Source organism: Struthio camelus, chromosome 11 (genome assembly GCF_040807025.1).
Source record: "Struthio camelus isolate bStrCam1 chromosome 11, bStrCam1.hap1, whole genome shotgun sequence".
Classification (NCBI taxonomy): Eukaryota; Metazoa; Chordata; class Aves; order Struthioniformes; family Struthionidae; genus Struthio; species Struthio camelus.
In genome coordinates this window covers 25124284-25148899 of record NC_090952.1, presented here as the reverse complement: position 1 = coordinate 25148899, position 24616 = coordinate 25124284, and the positions used below count along the sequence as shown (strand labels likewise).

General features: G+C 43.6%; 1 protein-coding gene across 9 annotated transcripts in view; it reads left to right on the top strand.

Annotated features, from left to right (window-relative positions):
• The window catches only part of HTR2C (5-hydroxytryptamine receptor 2C), a 358087-nt gene that overhangs the window by 252677 nt on the left and 80794 nt on the right, over nt 1-24616 (top strand). For 8 of the 9 annotated variants that reach the window (XM_068957108.1, XM_009684923.2, XM_009684929.2 and 5 more), the window contains one exon: nt 18755-19174. The gene's annotated coding sequence lies outside the window, so the exon portion shown is untranslated. Of the gene's footprint in view, nt 1-5926; nt 5950-18754; nt 19175-24616 lie in introns of those variants that run through there. The other variant, XM_009684928.2, reaches the window with a different exon arrangement.

The window sequence follows — 24616 nt, the reverse complement described above, 5'->3', positions numbered from 1 at the left end:
AAATAGTTGGATGTACTGAAGCCTGAAACTGTAAAAGGGACTCTTCTTTCAGCTGGCAGTTACGAAGCGCTAGCAGATGGCCTCCTGGGAGCTCAGCACCATTCATGTGCAGGTTCTTTATCTTAAAGCTGTTGCTGTAGTAGATGTGGCAAAAAATTGCGACACGCCCTGTGTTACACTAGTAGAAATTCAGAAGCTGACTGTGTATGTAGAAGAAATGGTTCTATAAAGCAGGGTGAATTCAGTGAATAACACAGTGAGGAAGAATACATGATGACTGATTTCTAAATACTGGGCCTGATAAAATACTCGTTTTAATTCACTAATAACGGAGACTTCCTGGCTGAAAGGCACCTGCATGGAGCACATCCCTTCCTTTCAAGGATTGCAAACAAGTAGTTAGCAGAAATAGAGTGCTATCATCTCTCAATACATAGAAGGAAGCCCTCAGGATTGATACGCCTACAAGGATGTTACTTTGGTCCCATAGAAACTAATGGCAAAACTTTTACTGACCTCAAAGAGAGGAGCTCTGAGTGTGAATGACCATTTTCTCCCCCTCTATTTCTCTTGTATCTCAAAGTTTTTAGCCTAGGAAATGTTGAGTTATGTATTTGACAGTGCTGGTGAAAGAACCTATGGTAGGAGGGGAAAAAATAGTAGTACGGAGGTTGGAATGGAACTAGATCTGTGATCTGGGGTGACATTCAAGTGCCAACCTGTAAAATTAATAGTAGAGACAAAAACTAATACAGAGCACTAAAAAGCAAGTTACTCTGGGTTACATATAGTACCATGCAAAGTATCTTCAGAAATGATTTAATTTTCCACTGTGCATGCACAGGGCCCTGAAAACAGCACAAACACTTCAGCAGATGTGCATGAAAAAACAAACATTTCCCCTTCTGTGAGAGTTTTTTTGGTTGTGTTTTAAAATAAATCATGTTTCCATGCATTTTGACTTCCTTGGGCCCTGGGAAATGAGAAACTGCTTCATATGCAGGATGCCACTTCAGCTGTGGGTGTATGGGGCCCTCACATAGATTTTGCAGCTATTTGCTTTATCACTTACTTCATCTTTGTGTGACCTGTCTCCATCAGTGGAACTTGACATGTTCTGCGAAGTTCCTGCAGGCTCCAGTTTGCCAAGAGGATCTATTTCTTGTCCTCATTAAACTGTAAATATGTGGGTGCTAGCACTGCGCTTTGCAGCAGTAGCTGATAATGCTATAAATGGGCTTTGGGACTCTGATCCCAAAGCGCTCTGTGACTCTGGCACATTTGATGATGGCTGTAGTTTGAACCAACTGCCCTAAAAAAGGAGGCCAGATGGGACTGTCTGAGGGATCAGTGAGCCTCAGTCGTGCAACCTGTAGGAGCAGCCATGAGGGGGTTGGAGCTGTTTTGGAGGCTTTGGGCTAGCTGAGGATTTCCCTACATGGGCAGATAGTGAGCTCAACCATTTTTAGGGTGGCTTTGTGGCGTTGTAAACCTTTGAAGAGTCCTCTGGTAAGGTGCCTGATCCATCCTGCTCGGTCTAGAAGAAGAGGCTGGGGAAAGGGTGAAACAGCCAGAGGAGCATAGCAGAAAGACCAAAGACAGGGATTAGAGAACTTTCTCCCAAAGAGACCAGGGCAAGTGGGCCTTTTGACAGCAAGGAGACAGGTTCTGCCAGCCCCAAGCCAAAGGTGGCAGTTGATTGCTACCAGGTACCACCAGGTACCTCCTGGCAGTGCTGTAGCAGTAGGGAGGAATGGGATGATTTGGAGTGTTTGACTGTACAGAAGTGCTGAGAACTTACAAAGCATGCTGACTCTGGTGTGTCCCCATGCGTAACCGCCTTCTAGCAAATATGCCCACTCATGCTCCAGCTTGCGGTCAGTTATAGAGCAATATTTGGAAGCCATATAAATGTCATAGAGAATATTTAAAACGTAAGTGCACCACTTTACATCTCATAACAGCAAAGCTAGCTCTGCAATAACGGGTAGCAGTTAGGGATAAATGCGTTGTAAGCACAGAACAACGCGGTAGCCCCTCTCGTGTGCTTTATGATCGGATCTGGCCCAGTTCAGCTCAGTAACGCTTTGCTCTGAGGTGCAGAAAGCTAACACGTGGGTTTCTTCAGTGCTGTACCTCCTCTGTATATTGCCGATTTGTGTCGGGGGGACCTAGGGCCAGTATAGCTCCAACGCCCTCAAATCAGTGCTGGGTTAGACATCTTCCTTTTCTGTGGTTGGTACAATCTGGCAAAGGCTTCCTCTGGGAAGCAGTCACAGCAATTACCTTCCCTTGGAGATCTGCCCCCCAAAATCAATATTCACAGTTATCTGTTGATATCCTGCCTATCTTAAATAAATAAGCAGGGGAATAGACAATTTCTGTCTTTTTTCAGCAAGTTTTAGTAACCTGTTGCTTCTGTTTGCCTGCAGTATTGCATACTTTGCAAACGATTTACTTATTGCTGTTTTGTACTTATTACTAAAAATTTTCTTCTGGGGATTTCTTACTAATGCTCTTGCAAAACTTCCCAGTTATGAAAGCAAGTGATAACTTTCTTAAACTGTATCATTTTCTTCTGAGCAGAAATTACTCAGGCTTTCACTTGGTGGATTTTATTTTATTAAGGTTTAGAAAAAATGCTGTATATATTTTATTCTCATTATTCTTCTCGTCCGTATCACTAAGCAGAATATTAGCGAGCCAGTTAAGGGCATAGGGTTAACACAGTGAACCTTGTATTGTTTGGGGAGAAAAACAATGATTGACATTTATCAGTGGTTAATAAATTCCATGGCTAGAGTCAATCTGCAGCCGCTGAAAAGACTGTGTTATAATGCTATTTCCTGAGTAAACGGCATTATAGAATTTCCTTAATTATACATCGTTCTGGTTTTGAAAATATCCAATTTATTCTGGAAGCTGGGTTGTAATGAGCTTGCAGGCAGCTTATCATGTAATTTCTAACTGGCAACGACACTGGTCTGTGATTGTATTTTTGCCTCCAATAGTGCTTCCGTTTGCTTTATGATTTACCAAGCATTAAGATTAAAAAAAAAAAAAAAAGTAAAAAAACCCTTGATGGTAATTGTGAGTGCTGCCAGGGCTCCGCTGGAGGGGAGCTGCATTTTGGGATCTATCCATGTCTCCTTTCCCCTTTGCTATCTGCCTGCCTTGGAAACGGGCCGGAGCCTCTCAGTGAAACCAGACTGGGGCAGGTGGCGGTGGCGAAGCATCGGTGCAGCTGCCACGTGTGATGGGTGATGAGTTCCCACCCATGGAGTCACGATCATCTTCCTCATGCACAAATATTCCTTTTTCTGCATTAAATGGAGGGTAACCTCCATCTCTGCGCTGAGGCTCTCTGGCTGCAGAGCTGGGTTGGGGCGATGCAAACTCTTCTCCTAGGACGCTGAGATGCTCCTTCCTGGGGCCGGCAAATCCAGCACGACAAGGAAACGGAGCAGTGGGGCCGCGACTCCCTCGCACCTGTGGGCATGCAGCCCGCTGCTCCTTCGTGGAAAGCAGCACACGGTCCCCATCCCAGGTCCTGATGGTGGCAGTTTTCCCGAGGGCCACGCACGGGCCGTTACAGGCAGACCTAAGTACAATAAGCATCTCTAGAAATTAGCGCTTTTGTATGCATCTCCAGTAGCGTTCCCAAATGGAGTGCGCTAAATGAAATGCATTTGTTGTTTGAGCTCTTAGTCTTAAGTGCAGGGTTTTCAAATAATCGTGCATCAGAAAACATCACATTTTAGACAGCCTTATGCCCAATCAAATTAGCAACTGAAACATTGCCTTTCCAACGCTCTCACAATGAGGACATTTAAAATTCAGGTTGTGGTGGGGGCTAACGCAGCAGTAAATACCCTGAGATAGGATTGCGACTTTTGGGAGTCCAAGGGATTAATCCTGGCACTCACAGCAGCTGTTGTTCTTTCCATGCAGGATTCGAACGTTGCTGCTCCAAAGGAATTGGTGTGCAGAGCACAAACTCAGTGTGTGCTGCACAAGATAAAAACGGAGATTAATTATAATTCATGCTGGGTGCAAAACAACATTGTTTTGAAAACTTAAGGGAACTATTGTGTACTGTACAAATAGCTTATCCACGTTTGTTCATGAGTTCGCAGAGGAGGTATAAGGATGACTAGGCAGCTCTTACAGACTCGGCTGTTGCAGCATTGGGTCGAGCTGCTAACTCTGCTCCTCCTGCTGAAAAATTCTTTACCATAAGCAATAAACAGATTTTTCTTGTTGCAGTTCTCTGTACGCGTGCTGGTGCCGTTGGCTGCATGGCAAGAGGTGCACTTCGTGTCACGAGCGCACGTTGTGTCACACTGCTTTCTGGTGTTGGTACAGCCTCGAGCGAGCAACGCGGGGAGACGTTGCCCCAGGAGGGTGCTTCATTGCTTTTTCAGCCTTAGGTCACAGATGAAGGAAAGTGATTTATTCACTGTGGATATTTAGAGACATTCATTTGCATGAAATTACTCATAGTAAGAGGAGTCTCCCCTCTTACTTACTCCCTTGCCTTGCGAGGGGTCTGATTGGCTTGTGAAGAGAGGAGACCCTGGGCAGCGTCATGAGGAACTGCCAGTGGCTTTGGAGGGGAACGTGTTTGGGGGGCAACCTGGTCTCCAAGGGACACCCACAAACACAAAGGCGCTGGAGCTGGCCGGGGATTGTGCCAGGGCTAGAGCAACTTTTTGCATGGTTACAGTGATGTATGCAGCATTATCGCCTTTAATTCCCTGTGTCATGTAGTTTTGAAATAACAGCAAAGAGATCTTTCAGGTCTAGAGGAAGGAGGAGGAAATTAGGAAGGAAAGAACAGGCCTTTATAGAAATCTGTACCTCTGCGTAATAAAATATCTACTTTTATGAAGTGAATTCAGCCTCATTTTTCAGTCCTCTTAGCACAGATCATGTGAAGGCAATTCTATTCTAACCATTTCTTCAGGCGCTGCACTTATTTCATTAGCCTTATTTCTTATCACTTTGGCTCTTTGACAGCTTTTCAAGTCTCAGGGTCTGCCTCTTTGAAATGCTTTGATGTTCTTATCTCTCTGACAAACTGGATGTTTAAGGTCCTGATCTTAATTTAACATTTGTAGATACCCACGGAGAATTTTGTTAATGAAGTCTTTAAAATACTAAATGAAATTCTAGTTTTCTTCATGAATAAAATTTTATCTTCACTATTATTTTTGCTTTGGAATGATGTTCTTTAACATCTAAGAAATTTTTACTCCTTCGAAGCAGTAAGAGGCTTTTAGGGCTGTAATTAAATGAAGATTTTATGTTTCTCTTGGGATTTTTAGGGGGGTTGTTTTGTTAAAAGAATAGGAGTATGACATAATTGAAAAAGTCTTCTCAGTGAACAAAGCATTTGATACTGCAGGGGCATGATGGCAAGTGGTTGCCCAACCTCAGATTAGGAGGGCTTCTGTAAAATTTATTTATAGTACAACGTTCTCTCGGTTGAAGCCATGCTTCTGCTATCTCAAATTTGGTACGAGTTAATTGGATAGAACTGAGTGTTGCTCGTAAAGTAAATTAATTTTTGGAGGTATTGGTTATCATAGCAGATCTGAGTTCTTGATTCTGGAATATGGGACTGATGGGAATAATTCATTGAAAGGTTGTAGTCTGATTTGGCATTTCAGGTACTTAATGCAAGGTGCAATAGCTCTGAAAGCCTCCTTGAGGCAAAAGAAAGAGGCGTATATAAGAGGAAAAGGTTGACGTTGAGAAGAAGAAAATATTTCTGAAAGGCTTGTGGAACTAAGAAGCCGCATTTATTTTTATTAAGAATTTTTAGGGCCATTCTGAGAAGCATGAGCTGCTTCAGGGACCCATTGCAGCCTGCAGGAGAGACCCCGCTGAGAAGCCCAGGCAAGAGATGAGCACCTCCATGCTGTCCTGTACACTGACATGTACAAGGTCTCAGGATAGTCTGAAACTGTTTTTTGGGGGGATTTTTTATTTTTTTTTTCTTCTTGAATTACACAAAATATTTCTCTGCAATAGTACAGTTTGTGGTTTAAAAAAAAAAAAAAAAACCCGAACCTGGAAACAGCTTTCGTGGCAGCATGAACAGCATAAGCATCCTGCCAGTTTTAAGGCATTTGTCATAACCTTGGTCACAGCAGACTAGTCAAAATGTGATCTCTTTTCAAAAAGCCAAAACAAGCCTCTTTTCAGAGGGAAACTTGAAGAAAATAAAATACTGCTGGAATTGCTTTTAATCCACCAACATTTGGCTGTGTGTTTTTTTAAAATTCCTAAGTGCTTTCCCTCTCAAAGGAAAATAATTAAATAAATTATTTGCATGATTTAAAATAATGCACAGCATTTCCATTAGGTTAATGTGTTGATTCTTCTTCATTTTGAGAAGTGGTTTTTTTTTTTTTTTTGGCCTCTGGTTGAAATTAAGACACAGCATGCGTAGCCCAGCCATCAAAAGGGAGACTTTTACATCTTAATGCAGGCTCATTCTTTTACACAGAGACTGACTGATCTTTAACAGTGAGAAAGCCTGCATCAAGGGGTGGGACAAGTTTCATTGCAGTCGAATTAGAAAATTCATTTCAACAGTAGGCATCCTATCCCTTCTTTCCCCAAAGCAAAAATTATAAAGCCTTCATCACATACAAGTAAATACATATTTTAAATATGTTTTTGGAAATGAATAAACTTCCCTTTTAATTCCTCTGTTGGTACAATTGATATCTATTAGGGACTCTGACGGGGCATTGGGTAGAACCAGCTTTGGCAGAATGCGGTGTGCTGTTGGGTATGTGATTCTGAATTGTGAACAGTGGGAATTTTGTCAAGTGATCTGAAATAAAAGTTATTTCCAGAACAGTTATGAAATGTTTATTAAGGAGTTCCTATCTCTGCTGAGCAGTGCAGTCTTGGCACGTGTTCAAAAATCATGAGTCAGCATCTTTACATTGAAGGTTTTTTTAATGGTTCTTTTAATTACTTCTGAAAGTCATATCCGTTTTAGGTTCGAATTATTTTCAGCTCTTGGTTCTCAACCGTGGGGGTTAACCCTCTGCTCCCGATATTGTGAAAACTGAACTTTCTACTTGGTTGTTTGGTTTCAGAATGAGAGGGCTGGGGCTGCAAGACTCACGAGCACATAGAAGTTTCCAACATTAGGAACTTCAGACCTAAAATTCAAGCCTGAGACAGCTGTGGCACCCTGTGATGACAGACACATCCCTAAGGGGTTGTCTGTCTGTCCTCTTTGGTGCCGTTGCTCTGCAGTGGCTGTGCTGCGCGTGCAGCTCTGCTGGCAGCGACCATCTCCGCTGACCTCCTCCCTCCTTCATTTGGGGAGATGTTCCAGTTCTGGGCACCCAGGGATCAAGGCGGTGTTCTGCCTTTCCTTGAGTGGAGGTTTTAATACGATAGGGTGAATGCAGAGCTGTAACTACCTCAGTAAAAGTGGTTTATGCCTGTGGGAACGATGACTCCCAAAGCATGGGGTTGGGGAGAACCAGGCCATGGATAACTGAAGCCAAAGGGCCAGTCTGGAGGAGTACCTAAAAATTGTCCATGTTTTCGCAACTCTCTATATTATATTGTCTTTTATTTCACCTGCCATTTTCTCTGCTTGTAAATCAACTTCCTTAGGCTGAACCTTCCAAAACGTAGAGCTTATGCCATGCTGGGCATCCTCGGGAGCCAGTAAGCACAGTTTCATCTAGTTCAGGCTAATTTCTTAGTGGGCAAAGAGATCTCTTCCCCACTGGCAACCTGTTAGTTGCTTTTATCTTTTAGGTAGGTTAGAAAATTTACCTAGCATCTTGGGGGTGGAAGGGGAAGAAGCATGGCTAACCGGTTGCAGGAAGGGAGAGTCATTTCTGTGTTTCTTTTTGAGTCCATGCCCAGCACAGCATAGACCCATCTGCCATCTTCAGAAACTGCCCTGAAGATGTAGGTGCTCTGGGAAGAGTTACATCGCATCGCTCTCCTTCTCACTGGAAAATCAGAAAGTGAATGGGTGGAAGTGCAGTTTGGTGTCAGAGGCTTATATTTGGATTATCTCAGCTTCTGGAACGGGAGAGGTTTGTACTTTGGCACATCCAGAGCATCCACGCGCTCACTGTGCCGCTTTGTGCTGGGTGTTTTCAGAGGCGTTTCAGAGGTTAGAGTATTTCTATACGGTGTGTAATGCTTTGTACTGAGTGCACACTTAACATATCTTTACATTGAGAATTTACATATCTGATAAAAATGAACATAAACTGCCCTAAACCCCTCTCTGGCCCTTAAGCAATCGTACAGTTTGTCTCTGCTGGCAGCTACCAGGCTTGGAATTTGTTGCCGTGTCCCTTCATTCCTGCTTGCTTGGTCTGAGCCGGTCGGGTCCTTCATCCCCAGAAACTGCTCTTCCCTTGACTCCGTTTCCTCTGAAATAGGGTTTTTCTGCATGATGTTGTACAGCGTAATGAAATTGTAAGAGACCCTTGTTTAGCCATGCTTTGCTCTGAAGGCCAGAGCGGGGACCAGTGTGGTGGGTAGTCAGTGTGTTGTGCTGTGGCTGTTCAGAACCTGCGCGTGAGTGGCCCGTGCTGCAGAGCGGGTGCAGTGTACCTGACATATTTGTTCATTAGAAAATGGATGAAAAAGGTAAACAACTTCTGTGGTGCTATTTCGTTGTGTTTTTCGCATTTACATGCAATTCACGTGAAATGCTTTCAGGAATTGTAAGACATAGAAAGCAATGTTTTATGTGAGCAAATCATATGCAAGGTAACGCTATAAAAGAGATGCACATAATGGTCTTACGTGGCTTGTAAGCCAGGGCAGTAATGAATCTAGGAAGAGTTTTTAATTTCCGGATTGGTGATGTTTGAAATTTGGTTGGACGCTGCAGTGGCTTGACTCTGTGGCAGGGGGGCATAAGGAACCCCTTGGCCTCTTGGCTGCCCTGCAAGAGCCAGTTGCATTTCCGTGATTTCTAAGTGTTATTCGTTGGCAATGACTTTGCAGGACCAATATTTCCCAGAGGAAGCTGAAGTTCTAAGGTGACGTTATTTTACTTATAAATTGCTTTGGAGCCCCTTATTAAAATGAAAAACCCCTTAAGATGTTTATATCATAACTGTAATTATAAAAATAATATTCTCATCTGGAAAAAAAAAACGGAAGAGCCACACACACAAAAAACCTTTTACGTTGAAAACCAAAGTAGCTCAACGTGACTCGAATATATTACTGCTTTGTGCTCTTACAGAATTTTTTTCTGAGACGATCTTGAAACGCTGTAATCACTAAATGAGTTAAGTTGCATTTTTGCTCTCTTGGGTAGGGTAGGAGCATTCCCATTTGGCAGGTAAAGAACGGAGGCGCAGAGAGTAAGTTATTTCTCCAGCCTGTTGGGAAGTTTTGACGTATAGTAGAACTGTGATAAGAGCCAGATTATATATATTTTTTTCTTCACTCTTGGTCTTAAAGCTAATGCTGCAAAAACCTAATAGTTTTTCTAGAAACCCAGGGACTCTTTTTGAACATTAAGGAGCTTTGTGAAGGCAGTGGCTGTTACCTGCGGCGCTAGTGTGTGTGTGCTCACGCGTTTGTGAGCACTCTGCCGGTTATTCCGGTGAGTGCTACCCAAAGGGGTGGAAATAAGCACACACGTTATAGTAGAAGCGGCTCAGTAATTTAGAGGTGTTTTAGCTAGTGACAAAATTAGACTTGGGACTATGAGCTCTTGGGGTAGGTACGCTCGATCAGTCCTAAACAGCTGGTTTTCTTTCCGCACCGCTTCACCCTCAGCAATCTTGAGTTGGACCAAAACGCGGTTCCCGCTGGTAGAAATGCCACCTCCTTCGGTTTGCGTGTGTTCGGAAGAGGTGCCCTATACCACGCCTGCAACTTGGGCAAGAGACTCGCAACTTGCGGAGAAGAGCAAGCTAACAGGAAACGTGGTTCTCCCCGCGATAACAGCGTGGAGGTTCAGAGCTCTCTCTGCCGCCGGGGCTGCTGCCACCCAGGCGTCTCAGGGCTGCGGTGGGAGCTCTCGGCGACTTGGCCGAGCACTGCACCGATGCCGCAGAGCAGAGCGCGGGCAACGACTTTTGGGAAGATAATGGAAAAAAAGAAGTATGGCTAATGGTCCTGTGCTCCCCTTGTTCCCTTCTGGCAGTCGTTCCTGCTAACGCAAAGCAAGCATAAAGCCTGGGGCCAAGACATAACCGTACTGATTTACCACTGCTTTAATAGATCCTTAAGCCAAATGAGGGATCTTTGGGCTTCCCTGAATTAATTCCTCTTTGAGCTAAAGCTGGAAGCTTCAGGCAGGCTCTGGTGGATTATAGCTGCGTGCGCCACGGCCGCAGCACCCTGGTGCGAGGTGCACAGCACCCGCACCCCTGGGCACGGGTACCCGGACACCTCGGGGTGCCCACGTGTGGCTCTGCGACACAGCCACTGCCCTGGGACGCCGGCAGAGCAGGCATTGCAAAATCACTGGGGCAGGTAGCGTGAGGGGAGCTCTCACGCTTCGGCAAACGGCCCAGTAGGCTGCAGTGAAAAGCTGAGATTGAAGGAAATAATCTCCTTCAGAATGAAAATAACACCTCGTGATTTCTACCTTAAAATTTAAGCCTACCATAATCTCTGAAATTTACATTAAAACTAACATTCAAGCAGTAGATGTTTCCTACTGACGCGTAAAGAAAGCTACAACTCGGGGAAGTCTCTGTGAAATTATATTTATTTGCAAACAGTTTTAGATAGCTCTGCCTTCCTCAGGGGGGCAAATATTGTTAATTCTCTCTTAGGCAGAGGTGTAGGTGAGCTAAGGTCTCTTCTAGTCCTCTGATATTATTAAGATCAGCAACAGTTGGCTCAGTTGGCTAATTACGGAGGTTACTTCATGTGATGACTGATTTAAATGCAAATCATGTTTTGTAGCCAGTGCACCTATTATAAAATCTTTTTTTCCCTGCGTTCTTAATCAAATTCCAACTCCTAGCCAAAAGCAGTCTGACACAAATCTTAGGTAAAATTAATCACCTAATAAATAAGAACTCTGACAATTAGGAAAAGGTATAGTTGCTGACCACCGTGTCCTTTTGGATGGTGTAAAAAAATCTTTAAATTCCTCTAATGACATCACAGAGTTTTAACTGTTACCAACCAATCGGAATCCGTGTCTCTCTCTTGGCAGAGGGGGAAGACTAAGAAGTAAAATTATTCAACAGGCGCAACATCGGTTACCTGAACAAAAATGCCTTTGGTTACAGTCAGTGCTTCCCAAATCAAGCTTCTATTTAGATTATAATTCTACTTTGCATATTGCTCTCGGCAATGATTTCTCCTCTTCTGGCGTTTATTTAGTGAATGTTTCTGTGGGATGAAGGGAGAACTGGTGCTGCTCTTTGTCCTTCCCACGCGGAGCGGTAGCTCCTGTGGCTCTGTGTCCACCTGGACCACGGGTCGGGACTGGGGCTGTGGCACGGGCTCTGTCCAGCTGAATAGCTGCTGCGGTGGGAGGAAGCAACCAGCCTCGGGAATGCACATTTCCAGCACATAGCAAAAGGCAAGTGTCTTTTAGCTTAGAGGAGATAGGAATTTTTCTGACTGACAAAGCAGTTGTAGCACGTGAAACAGAGTGCACCTTTCTCTCCATACCATCTAATGCAATATGGCAGCATACGTAGTGTTTGCTGTTGACCAGCCTCATCCGTCGTGTGCAACGGCACCCGTGCCCCATCACGTGCGAAGCAGCGCTGGCGCCCATCCCTGTCTCTGCAGCCTCCTCTGCTGACAAGCTGAGGATGCTTCAAGCACGAGCTCGACAGCATCACTCTCAGGCCTTGAGCATTATAATAATAAGCAAGTGCCTGGTTTGGAAAGCTCTCTGGGGTAGCAATTCCTGTGCTTGCTTTAGGACCAGCTGCTGAAGAGCACGCACGCCGTGTAAACCGCTGTGTCTGAAAGCTAGTTGTTTAGGAGCTGGATCTTTCTAAGTTTGTGTCTGTATTGTGGAGAACAATGAGATGTTTCAAGAGAAGAATGGCGTCTGCTGCTGTTTAAGAAATCCACTCCCTCTTTTATGCAAGGCATATAGTAACAGAAGCTATCATTAACCTTCTCATTTGAGAAGGAACCGCTTGACTGCTCTAAGATTATTGAGAGTGATATATTGGATAACAAATGGGAATGCTAACTGAAGGCAATGTCGGGGGAGAAGTGTCCCAGGGACAGAGCTAAAGGTGATGCCCACATCTATCTTATTCTCTCTGCAAAAGACTGTGGTAGAAATGGAAATGCCAGAGGGCACAGCTGAAAGGTGTGCAGAAATGCCGTGGATTTACTGTGTTCGCTGTGCTCAACATCGGGTGCGGAGAACGTGCTAGTCTGCGCCCAGTTTGACTTGGGCATGACGCTGAGTTCCGGGGGATGAAGGTTGAAGTGTGCTGGAGAACGTTATTGCCTGCTCTTGTCAGCTGAGAAGAAGCTTAATTTTTTGCTCTTTGTTCTGCTCTATCCCATTCTGTTTCCTGAGAGTATTCTGGAAAATCTGCATCTCCCAAATCGCCCATGCTGACTTTTTAATGAGGAGGCAGCTATGCGCTCAGACACGGGACTAGGGTTGGCACCAGCTGAGTCAGCATGACGGAGTGAAGCCGATGGAAGGCGCGTTGAAAGCGTTGTCTTATTCTCTGCTGCTTGGAGCTGCCTGGCGTCCACTGGAAGAAATGTCATTCGGTGTTAAAATTGTGCTCTTTCTCATGATAGCCATGTTAGACCAAAACAAGAATTAATCTTCTGCTCCCTAGTGAATGTGCGTGTGGGGTTGTTCTGTTTTTGGTTGTTTTGGTTTGGTTTTACATAGAATGAAACTATTTAGATCACCAAGTGGGGTGATGTTGATGACACACCGATTTTAAAATGGGCCTCTAGAGATACGCAGGTGGTGTCTATATCCCACTATCTCGTTACGTGCCATGGCCTTTAAGGAAAAACTGAAAGCCATTTTCTGTAAAATAATAATTTACCTTCCCTGGATTTAATTATATCCAGCAAATCAAAACTGACTTCAAATATTCTTTCATGTAGCCCTTTTTTTTTTTTGGTCCTATTCTATTTTGTCTACAATGCAGTCAAAAAGCGAGTGCGGTCCGCACAGGTATACTCAAGCTGCAGTGGAGGGGTAGGCAGGTCTTCCAGGCCCAGCTGAGCCCTGTGCTGCTTCGGTTGTGCTCTTCTGTACCTGAACTTCTTGGGTGTGTTAATGTCAAGGCTTGTTGCCAGCTTTTCTGCCTCCACCTGACATTTAGATCACCCCCAGGGAGATGCGGGGCCATCGGGTGCAAAGCTTTCACCTCTCGCTTTCCCTCCAGGCCCCCACAGGTGCCTGCAGCAAAGCTTCAGACAGCAAAGGCAAAAGCTGGGGTTTTTTTTTCTTTTTTCTTTTCTTTTCCTTTTCTTTCCCCCCAGTGCCAGAGAAGCTACACTAAGCTGTGAACAGCGTGGTGGTTTCTGCGTGTTTTGGTGCATCCCTGCAGCAGGTTTTGCCGATGCGTCTGCCAGTGTGAAGTGACCTGTGGCTGTCGCTCTTCTGCGGCTGATCGCTGAGCTTGCAGTTCGAAAATTCAGGTTTTCACTCCAAGCTTTAATTTTGCCCTGGTAAAGGCGAACACAGATGACAGGTTCAGAGATGCTGCAGCACAAACAGTGCCTGTCGAGGAGTCGCAGGCTGGCGCGGCGGCTCCAGCGCCGGACGGGAGCGGGGGCGGCGTGCAGAGGTGGCGGGGAAGGAGCCGTGCCTGGGGTCCTGCTTCGAAGACAACCAGCCTTCAATCTGCAATAAATAAATAGAAAAGTAACCAGAATTTTTTTTGTGGAAAGCTTTGTCTTTGACTATGAAAGAAGTCATACTTTCCAAGGTTAGACTAAATAGAAAGGGCATTTTTAATTGTTTGTAGAATAAGAGAATAAACAACTTGCTGTTGAATTGTAGATTTGCAACCTTTGCGGTTTATCTAGTTACTTCTTTCAAAGATTTCTAACTGTTATATATTCCCCATTTTCTATGCAACAGTTAATTATGTTAAGTGTAATTAAGTGCTGGCCCTGGTGCACTGGCCCATTGCTTCTCCCATGTCTGCACCTAGGCTGCGTCTGGTGTGAGGGCGAACTGATCTTTCCAGTTGTATTTTGGCCCATGCATTGGAGCATTTTCTGCTCTTTTTTTTTCTTTTTTTGGTGGTAGGCTGAAAGTTGCTTGCCGACGGGAGGCGAGTGGGGCTGAAGGCCCCTGTTTGATCTGCCAAGTTCAGGCCAGGCTTGTCAAGAAAGAGTAGAGACGATTCAGGAGAAGAGCCAGATACAGATGACTTCTGAGTTTCCAAGTTGTGCAGGAAATGCCGTGAGCTTTCAGCAGCCCTGATCGGAGCAGTGATAAGTTTGCAGGTGGAGGTCACACCTAGGAGCTTGCAGGCTGAAGCCCCCGGAGGCCTGGACCTGCCCTCCTGCATACGGAGGTGGTGTTCATGTCCCGTCCTGTTCTGGAAGTAAGATGCCTAAGAGTTAAATCCCTGAAAGTGAGAGCATCTACTGCTTTGTTAAAGGCAAACCTGCTGCTTAGGATGCTCCTGTGATGATAATTCTAAGGAGAATCTTTCCCAAAGTTGTGTTTTGAGCTTTTTAGGCACATAGTCTATGCTGCAGTCACCTGCGGTGTCAGCGGCTCGCGTGGAGGCACCGAGCGCGCCCCAAAGCAGCTGTTTGCAGGTGCCGGGGCAGCACCGTGCTCAGAGTGGGCAAGCTGTTGACTGGATTTAAACCAGCTCAGGTTCATCCGTCGTGAGACGTCGCTGCATCTGGCAAAACCGTAGTTCCTCGAGGAAGAGAGGAGGCGCTCAGCGACCCAGCGCTCACCAACTGACACCTGCAAGACTCCTTTGTGAGACCTGGAAGAAGTCCTAAGGGCTGAAAGTCATAGGCTCAGTTTTAACTGTGGAAGAAATATATGGAAAAATTGAGTTTAAAGTAGAAATAAGGGGAAAAAAAAGTTCTCTGTCTTAGTCACAGCAGTTTCAAATTGAGTTAATTTTTCAAATTCTTTTCTTTGTTGTTTTTGGCGTTTTTAAAGATGATTCTGAGCAGCTGGGTAGGCGGCTCAAGTACAGTGCAAAACTCTGCCTCCAATACACAGAAAAATATATCAATAATAATACAGAACCTTAAATGCCCTGACGTTATCCTGCCACTGCACACTGGCTTTGAACATTTACACATTTCGGGAGAAGAGCAACTTCTTAATTAAAAATCACTAAGCAGATGCAGATTATATTTAATTTAAATATTTATAGAATTAGCTTAAGCTTTCAAAATAGATTAGATGTTGAATGGGGAAAATGCTATCAGTGGAGGGATAATTTTACTTCTGAGCCCAATTAAGAAACTAGTCAGGAATACAATTTAAAAGTTGTTGCATTTGAGGAAATATTTTCTAAAGTTCTATGTACAAAGGGGTTAAAAAACAAGCGGCCTTAAGTGAAAGGGATAGTTTGGGAATATTCTGATAGTATTTTGAAAACTTGCACTGTCTCTTGACTTTCCAGGAATTACAGTTCTTCCCATTGTCCTGATTGCAACTAGGAAAAATATAGTGAACCAAAGAGAGATGGGAAAATACCAACATGCCAACTCATTTGATTTTTATAATGCTTAACATGTTAAATTTGAAGCAAATGATTCTTCCAGTTGATTTTAATTAGACTTAAATGCATGTAAAATTAAGAATGTATGTAAATGTTCTCAGAGCAGAACTATAATCCCACATCCACAAATAAGTCTGTCCTGATGCTGTTTTAAAGAATCAGAGAAAAATTTGGATTGGAAGAGATGTGGACCAACCTGCTTGCTCAGGTCCTTGTCCAGATAAGCTTTGAATATGTGCAGGGATGGGCATTGCTCCAGCCTACTGGGCACTTCCACTCTCATGGCTCAGCCAAGAGAAGTAGATGCCCAAGGCTTTATCGGGAGCAAGTTCAAACTTTTGGCTTGTTGCTCCTGTTTTCCCCAAAGGTGGTTTTGTTCCCTGCTGCACCTTTTCATTCTGGGAGACCCTTTCTTTATTGTGTCCATCTGTCATACAGTTAAAGGTGATGAGATCCTACAGGCTTTGGGACTATTTCATGTAACTGTAGATTTCATTTTTCAAAAAAATTAATGACCAGATATCCTGAGATCTGTAAAATTGTTCTGGATTTGGTTTGAGTTTTCTAGAAATCTGTTTTGTAGTAGTTCACATTTTTCAGTGTGGCTACAAGCACTCGCAAGATCGAACCTGTGCATTTCATACAGATGTTTCAACAGCATCTCGTAACTTGCCTTACTAGCTCCCACTGCATTTTGCTTGTATTATAAAGCCTGTAAGATCTTTTCTGCTTTTGCTTGATGTTGCTACTGAACATTATGTAAATTGTTTTAAATCATATTTCCTGTTTGTGCATTGCTATTTAGACTTGAATATAGCATGTGTTTAATTTTTTCTTGGCCTCATTACATTTCATTCCTTGCTTCACTGCATCATCTGTCTTGTTAGTCCATAAATCTGATCTATTCTATTCACTGTAAATTCTGTTTCCCCTAACTGCATGTCACCACTGAGACTAGTCATGCTGGAAATTCCATTTCTGGAAGGTCATTTCATAGGAGATGTAAGAGGAAGCACTGTGCAATACTGATCCTTAAGGCTGGTGCTTGTTAAGGCTGGTCTTAACCTCAAAGCAGCTGTTGCAATCTGTTTTCTGTTCATAGGCTGATTTTGGTAGATATCATGTGTTGAGATGGCCACCCATGTGAGTGCCTTCAGTCTCAAACTGGGAGCACAGCAAAGTCTTCAGTGATATTTGTGACCTGTATGCATGACAGGTTATGCTGTATTTTTAGGTTGCCCTGATAAAGGCAAATAGCCAGTTCAAAGTTGCTTTCATTGGAAAAAGGCCTTTCCACAGAAAGAGATTTTTTGGTACTTCTTAGGAACAGACAGTGATACAGAGCCAAAAACATGCAGCGGCTGCTCTACAGTGGGATCCCTTATGCAAGAGCATGTTGTCCGAGTCTTGTGTGCCTCATGCTTGGCTTTCTTGTTCTTTCCATTAGTGCTAGTGGCTTGGTACTTGATATGTCTGTATCAAAGTAGGTATGTGGTATCACTAATATCACTTAATTTCAGTAACTTGCCCAAGTTTTCCATTTTTACAGATGTTAGTGACACTACTACACTTTTGTTTCGGTGCTGATACCTGCTCTGGGGCTGGCCTGGTGGCACAGGTGCTGTGTGCTGCAACTTGCGCTAATCTGCTGACGGCATTCATGTTATTACTTCCCCTCCTGCACCTCCTTCCCCCTCATTTATTGCTTCTGCTTTATGTTAGATATCCAGTGTAAACTCATGGGTAGAGATTGTCACGTTTCATGGACGCCCGTGCAGCCTCCAGCAGAACGATCCATGGTGGATGCTTCCTCAAGGCTCTGGGGTCTGCATGAGCACGTGTAGGATGTTGAGTTTTGTCTGTGCGTTTTCTCAGGCTGCGCTGCAGTGATGTTTGTAGGAAGAACTATTCAGGACCCCAAGCCCTTCTGTAGCCTGGGCTCCCTTGCTGGATTGACTCCTCTTTCTAGCCATGATGGACTTCATCATGCATGGATGCGCTCATAGGAGAGACTTGGGAAACTGCAGTTCATGCAGCTCATGCTCGCAAATCAAAACTACTCACTGTCTTGGAAAAAATACTTTGAGATTAGTGAATGAGGAGAATGTGATGAAAGCTATATACTACTTTTTTTTATTGAATCCTTGCATCCTATTTTTCACTTTCTGATGTTTCAGACTGGTATCTGATCATGCTGTAAATACAACCAGATAGACTAAACAGAAATGGAAACATGCCGAGCTTCAATTGGATTACCGAAGGGCATTTTCCAAAGACATTTGATCCCATTACAGTAAAATTCAACTCTGCTGTTCATAGAGATTTTAATTAATTAATGCATTTGTTTAATTTCTTTGGGTTTAGTAGGTTTTTTTAATGACCTTTTACATTTGTTTCCATTCATGGGTGACTCAGATTCCTGGCCTGGGGGTGCTGCAACCTCATGTGTCAAATTGTACCAGCTTTGCTAGTCCACTGGTGCTTGCAGAACTCCTGCTCCCTGCTGCACAGAAATATGCTATTATTCCCGTCTGCTGATTTGCCACGTTTGCTATTTTAATTACTGAAGATAATGTTTACAGGCCTGATCTCTAAAAAGCTTTGGTGACAGGGTTAAAGTTTATTGCCTAGGGCTTACTGGTTAGTTGTGATTGCAGAGGAGCAGTTCTAATGGGCGCGAGCTTGTGCTGGTTTAACCGGGAGAAGAAATTTAGCTGTAAAACAGACTGAAGAAGCGAGTGGAGTGCAGAGTGGTGTGAGCTCTCTTGGGTGTTTCAATGCCTAAAGCTGTTCAAATCTGGAGCTGTTAATTGCTGGCAGTTTTTGATTGGAGTTGTGGGGTTAAAATTACCCATAATTATGTCTGATCACAAAATACTAAAGCCACGACAAAATCTGAGTAAACCGCAACTGACCAAGTTATCCACCCTAATAGGATTTTACCCAATGGACAAATTTCATGGGATTTTTGAAAGTTACCGTGCAGAAGGCACAGATTGGTTTAAATTTAGAGAATGAACAATGTTCTTCATTCCTCTCTCTCTTTTCTTCCGAAGGTCTCCCTGGCAGTATTTTAGTTCCCTGCTGGTGAGCAGCTCAGCTCTGTGCCGTGCGCAAGTGTGGAGCGCGTCGAAGCGAGCCCGCTGCAGGGATGCTAGCAAGACCCTGACTCACAGCCGGGATGGACTTCCTCTGCTTGTGACTGTACCCCGGCCCTGGATCCTCTTTGGAGCAGCTACCAGTAGGGCCAAATTTCACAGTTTTATGGCGTGCTGCCTTGGACCTTTTCAGAGCTAGCAAAGGCTGATGGAAAACAGCATCTAGCTCCAGTGTGAGTGTGAGATACTCGCCCTGCTCCCCGAATGTGTCCCTGCACCTCCATCCCTGGAAGCAGTGCCCTGTGACAAGCACCAGATGTGCAGCCCGCTGCGAAGAGCCTCCTTTCCTGAGCCCATGTGCCCTCTTCCAAGAAAAAAGTAAGTGTTGGTCAGTAAGCGACGGGCAAAGGTATCACTGTGTGTTTGGCTGAAAAATGTGGCTCCTTCCAGCATGGCTTCTGTGGGCCAGGAGGGGAGGTGGGAGGAGAGGGCAGCCCCAAAGGCCATGTGGTTGTGTTGACCTTTTTGAGAAAGGGCTTCAGCCTCCTGCTCTTAGTTTGCTTGTATGGGAGCAAGGCGGCTCTCCCAGATGAGGTGATCCTAAGACTCTGTTTAGGTAAGTTTATTTGGTTTAAATGCTTTATCAGCAGTGCTGCTTTTGGCTCTTTGTAACTTCTGACTAGCCCCAGACCTGCTATGTCTGTTGTTTTACACTGATAGGTGCTTTACCTGAAGCGTTCTCATCAGCCCAGATAATGCTGGGTTCATACACAGAATAGTTTACTCTTCATCCATCTCATTTGTGTCCAAGGTGAACCTGAGAGAATTAACACTCTCAGCCAAGTGGCTTCAGGCTGTTCACCTGGAACGCAGAGGCACTTGCAAACCTTTGTAAAGAGAATAATTTTGTAATCAGTGCAAGAGACCTGCCTCTAAACCAACCCATTTGGAAAAGCATCTTATCACAATCATGCTGAAAATGTCCCATTATTGACAGCATTTCTAATGCTACCTACAGGCCTGAGCTGTTCTTGCATCCTCTCCTGTCGTGCTGTGTTAGAAATGCTCTGTATTACGAGATTGACACTGGACGTGGTGCTGGACTTTAAGGAGACGTTTCCCCTTTGTCGTCAGAGTGTTTCCCTGCGAAATGATACAGCTAAAACCAGTTGGGAGCACTGTCAACGTGCAGAGTGTCTCTCCCGACCTGAGGCAGATGAGAAATGTGCTTCTGTTTCTCTGCATCCATGCTTCAGTCTCTGGTTTGCTAGCAATTACGCCTGTGTTCTGTTGTACAGATATATATGATGACAGAGTCTCTTAAAGTCAACGGTAACTTTTTTCTAATTTCAAACTTCAGGCACTTGCCATATAGTTTTTTCCTACTCTTTTTGCAAATGAGAAATTACGTATTTATGTGCTTGAACACTCATTTAACAGGCTACATTCACTTATATGATGGTGTCCATAGTTTCTGTTCCTTTCCAATAGGAGGGTTCCACAGTGGCAGATACTACACAGAGACACTATTTGCCTTGAAAAGTTCACCGGCCAACAGAAAATTTGGGGCAAAAATACTACAAAAATGCGAAGTGAAGGATACACTGGCCCATAGTTGCAATGTTAATGTGAAAGCTTCAGTTGTGATGTTTTTAGCTTTGGTTTTGTTTTGGTCATCAGTTTTTTAACATATTTTGAGAGCATAAATAGTGATGTGCCTTGAAGAGCCCCGCTGTTTCCTGTACGCATATAGGGCTTTTAGGTGCCTTTCACTGGAGGGATGACATTGCTGGCAATTTGTTATTTTCAGCATTGTATTTTGAGCAGTATTACTGAGGAGGGAGCAGAAATAAAATCATTTTAGGTTGATGAGCCTTAAAGGTTCATCTGGAAGATTTTTACTAGCTTCATAAAAGCTCCTGTAGGCTTAATCTAAAAAATTATGGCAAAAATTGCTTTTCTCCTTTTCATATGCTTCTCTTTAAGCCTCTTGATTTTTCATGTACTACCCCTATGCATTGAACTCCAGAAAAGTGAAGTTTTACAAACTGAAACCCATTAGGTCCTAATTTGGGAGGATGTTTCGAGCAGTGCCAGTAGCAGGGAGATACAGGACAGCACCCTGGGGGTCTTGCTGGCAATGGGAGACCTGTGAAGGCTGGAGTCCTGCTGGGAGTGCAGAGTTCCTCTGATTCAGGTAGAGATGGGATGTATTTCACCCAGCACGTGCGTGGATACTGGTTTTGCTGGCTTTGACAGCAGAGTAACTGGTGAACGTTTCAAAAGGCAGACTCCTATCATGTTCTTTGAGAGGTTCCTCCTATTTGAACTAGTCAACTGAAAGAGAAACTTAAAGATGTTTATTCCAGGAATGGCATTAGTGAGGACACGGAAGCTGTTATGCAAGTTCCGCTCATGGAAAACATTTGTTTTTCCTCTCCTGGCAGGGATGGGAGTTATTTGTGAGAATTTGTCTAAGAATTCATGAGAAAGTAACTTTCTGGGGCAGAAACAAAAAAAACTTTGACAGCATTGACCCATTATTGCTTGCAGATTTTGGTAGTGAAGGTTTGCGGTTTTGGAAAGGGTATTTCCAGGAGAAATCCAGCAATTTGGTTGTGGTTACAGAGTTGCTGTCTAGTAGTAAAAATGTCTTTGAGAATAAAGGTTGTGAAGAACCATGTAGGTTCTTTTTGAAGGAATATTTAGCACTTTGGGTGATTGCAGTAGAAATGTTTCATGCTTCTCTTAAGAGCGAAAAAGCCCTCCTAAACTACTGGCATGGTCTCCTTGTGTTGAGTGGGGAAACGTGGACATCTCTGGTTGTGCCTATCTTGCATACTAGGTTTCTCCCACACACTGATTGCCCCTGAAGATGTCATGGTGTCTTGTCATAAAAAATAGTGCCTTACCCTCGTTTTAAAACACCCTGTATTTAAGATGTAATGTGAGCAGCTTTGGTTTCCACCACTTCCTTCCCCCTGGCTCTGGACAAGCACCCAAGGAACCTCTTTTTTCCTTGCATCCCCTCCACCTTACTGTCCTGAATGTCACTTGCCTGCCCCAGTGAAGGTTGCTGAATGGTAGGGTCAGGTTGTCCTTGCTGGCATGTGGGTCCATCGCAGCAGATCGAGGAAGCTTCCCCTCTTCCAGGATTTGTTGGGTAGGGGGGATCCATTCGTGTGATTTATCAGCGGCCTTGCTAATTGTCTGCTGGGTGTAGGATGTCCTCACATCAGTGTTCAGAGACCAAGAGCAAAGGAGGCCACCTCCAGCTGGATTTCACTTAGAGCTATTTGTCTCTGAAAGTGCCAGCAGATTTAAATAACTGCTGCTGTTGTCAACAAGTTCCTCCTGCATGTTCTGTAATGATTAAGGTCCTTGGAGGTTTTGGATCACTTATGTTTCTCAGTGTAGCTACAGATTGCGAACATAAGGGTTGCATCAAGTGTATTAAATAATGAATCCAAAGGCAGAGGTTCCTTTCCTTCTGTGTGCTTCGAGTAGCAAAATTCCTGCTGACTCCACATTTCTTGCTACTGAAAAAGATAACTTGATCAGGTAGCTAAATGTGAACTTCAGGCTTGCCAGCTTTTTCACTTGACGTACAATTGCTCTTAGAAACAGCTGCTGCTTTGCTGCTACTAGTGCCAGAAAGCGTTTTGTTTGATGACTTAATCAACATGTTATTCTACCAAGAACTGTTTATAGATTCATATACAGATGTGGGTTGATAATTTTTGAAAAAAAAAGTTAATTTCCTTGAATTCAAAACATGCCTGTCAAAAAGAAACTCATGTCCTCTTCCTGATTTGGTCTGAAGCCTGCAGCAGAGTCTAAGCAGGTTTTGTATCTGGTCAGAATTGTGCAGGGCTGTGTTATTATTAGACTTGCAGCAAAATTTCCTTAAACCTTAAAAAGGTTGAGATCAGCTTTTTGTGACTGTTAAAACTCTATGCACAACTCTTTGCAGTTTACTGTGCATTGTATGGCTACCTTCTACACAGATTGAATTGTGCAGCAGCAGTTTGAGGCTCACCTTTCAAAAGCCAAGAGTGATGGTTAAAGCAAAGTGCCGCAACGTGACATGGCTAATAGGGACCTGGTTAATAGGGACAAACCATAGTTTCTTCTGCTCACTTCTAGGTAGTTACTGCTCCTTAGTTCTATCCTGGAAAAGAGAGAGAGAGAAAAAAAAAAAGAAACAACTACAAAAAATATATATATTTTTAAATATTTTTAAAAGGCTTGGACTTTTCTAAAGCAAGTGTAGTTGAAGGAATCTCAATATGGAAGTTGGCTGGGGCAACTTCTGGCAACATCACAAGTTTGGAAATGTGAAGAACAGGCTTTCCAACGTCCCGTGAAAAATGCATCTAGTGCTCCTGTGTCAGTGGAATCATGCTGTAAACTTCTGACCGGTTTGAGACTCACTAATTAAACCTGAAGGGAAATAATGGACACTTTTTGGGGGGGGATTTCCTTTTTCATTCAAGAGGATGGATGAATGCAGTGAAAAACCCAGCAAAACATAATAAGCATATTTATTGCTTATTTGTCCACACAACCCATTTCTGTGGCTTGTGGCGTTGATCTGAAGTTCCTTCTCTGTTCCCATCCTGTTCTCAGGCTGTGCATAATGTCGGTCCACCATTAGTTGCTGCATCATAGGAAGTTTGCTGCATTCTGCCAAGCAATGGTGGTAGGAAATTAGTGTTTTTAGGGAACCTAAGCAAGCTGGAAACGCTAATCCATTTTCTTTTCCTCCCTTTAACACCCACAGGTTTGCCAGTTTCTTTATTATCACTAGGTATCAACCATGTTATTAGAGGGGAGCAGAACAAAGTAGATACAGGTCCTGCCTTCAACCCTCAAAATATTTAGGTTTAGTCTTTAGGTTAGGGCAGCGCTCAGCTTTGCCAAAGGTCAGATGCTAAGGATGATGAGCATATTGCCAGAGAAATCACAGTGCTCCTGACTTGTCCCAAGAACCCAGCTCAATAAATGACACTAGAAACATGCTCTCAGACCTCGTTAGTCTCCCTTGATCTGTTACTGTGCTCAGCAGTATGGATCTGCAGTTTCTCTTTTGTCTTTTTTAAGAGTTTATGAAGAAAATAGTTGCAGGATAGCTGTTGCTTGACTGCTTTGAAAAATGGATGAGCTAAATGCTTTAAAGTGCTTTTTTGGCCCAAACAGTAGTGTGTGCAAGTGGGCTACTGAGGTTTAGCAGTTTCAGGTTTGGGTTGCGCCCTTGCTTTGTTTTGACTCTTTGCCTGTAGATGAGCCCTATCGAGTAGACTGTTGAGAAGACTGGGATTGCTAGTGTGCTGAGCGTTTACCATGCTTTATTTCTTGGAGAAGAGGGAGTCTTTCTGCTCCATCGCAAAGACTGTTGCTTTTTATGCTGAGTATAAAAACACTTGTTCTTTTTTCGCGGAAATAGTTTTCATTGAAACTCTTTACTGTTGCTTTGAAACTAAAAAGCTCCTGTTACCTATAGGTATTTCGATAACTGTTGCAAGAAATCAATATCTGGTGACTTGCAAAAAAGACAAGTTTCATCTGAATCCAGTTTCTGTAGTTCTTGAGTCTAGCTGATATTAGAGACTTTAATACATCCAGTATATTCAGTTGTATTTTGGGCAGTTATACGAATGTAGAAAGGTACAGTTAAACATTACTAGCCTTCAGTTTGGGACAGTGAGTGCATTAAATTACGTATTAAATTTTCTTTTGAAAGGCATTTTAAATGAAAATCATAAAATTAGATTTTCTTTGAACTCCCTTATCTTCAGTTCTCAAGACATCATTTAGCCA